This window comes from Tupaia chinensis, unplaced genomic scaffold (assembly GCF_000334495.1).
Source record: "Tupaia chinensis unplaced genomic scaffold, TupChi_1.0 Scaffold138062_1, whole genome shotgun sequence".
In the NCBI taxonomy this organism is placed as follows: domain Eukaryota; kingdom Metazoa; phylum Chordata; class Mammalia; order Scandentia; family Tupaiidae; genus Tupaia; species Tupaia belangeri.
The window spans coordinates 2,481-3,531 of NW_006197963.1; the positions used below are offsets into that span (position 1 = coordinate 2,481).

Here is a 1,051-nt window from a genome sequence, read left to right on the forward strand (position 1 = left end):
AGTGTGAATATTCACATGGCCCAGTTCACTGATTGCACACAACGGAGTGGATCACCTAAGGACCGTGCTTTGGAAGGCTCTTCAGTCTCAGCTTCTCAGAGCAGTTTGGAGATTGAGGTGCCCTTGTTGGGCTCCTCAGGAAGCTCAGAAGTAGAATTCCCATTCTTACCTTCTAAATCTAGTTCAGAGACAGCTTCAAGTGGGTTAACTTCCAAACTAGTTCAGAGGCAAGTGTGTCATCAGTTTCTAAAATCAGTTCCTCCCAAGAGCAGTTGCTCAGCAAACACATCACTGCTAACTCCCCAAAACACTTCTCAGGTAGCTGCATCACTTTTAGCTTCTAAGAGCAGCTCCCAGACCAGTGGACCTCTGGTTCCTAAAAGCACTTTAGCAAGTGTGTCCTAACTGGCTTCAAAGAGTAGTTCTCAGACTACCTCACAGTTGCCTTCTAAAAGTACTTCAACGTCAAGTGAGAGTTCTGTCAAATTTTCTTGTTGCAAGTTAACCAAGGAAGATATAAAACAGAAGGAACCTTTCTTCAATAGACTGTATAAAACAGTAGCATGGAAGTTGGTGGCCATTGTTGGCTTTAGTCCCAATGTAAATCATGGAGAGCTCCTAAATGCAGCTATGGAGGCTCTGAAAGCAACATTGGATGTGTTTCTTGTCCCACTAAAGGAACTGTCAGATCTGCCTCAAAATAACAAACTCTCAAGAAAGTATTGTTTGTGAATTGAGGTGCAAGTCTGTTTCTTTGGGCATGGACTGCGGAAAAAGCAAAGAAAATGCAAAAGTTGTTGCATCAAGCAAAGCACTGAAGTTATTTCTTAAGAAAAAGGTGGTGGTAAGAATATGTCAAAGGAAATACAGAGGCAGTGAAATAGAAGATCTAGTACTCCTTGATGAATAATCAAGGCCTGTACACTTACCTATAGCATTAAAACATTCTCAAGAATTACTATAATGTGTCCAAAATACCACTGCATATAGTATCTGGAAGAGAAAAAATGGCTTACTTTTTTTTTTTCCATGCATTTCCCAATAATTATTA

The 1,051-nt window shown here is 40.5% G+C and overlaps 1 pseudogene; it reads left to right on the forward strand.

Moving 5' to 3' along the window:
- Positions 1-473, forward strand: part of LOC102485534 (olfactory receptor 5D18-like) — a 2,949-nt pseudogene extending 2,476 nt beyond the window's left edge.
- The last annotated feature ends 578 nt before the right edge of the window (positions 474-1,051 follow it).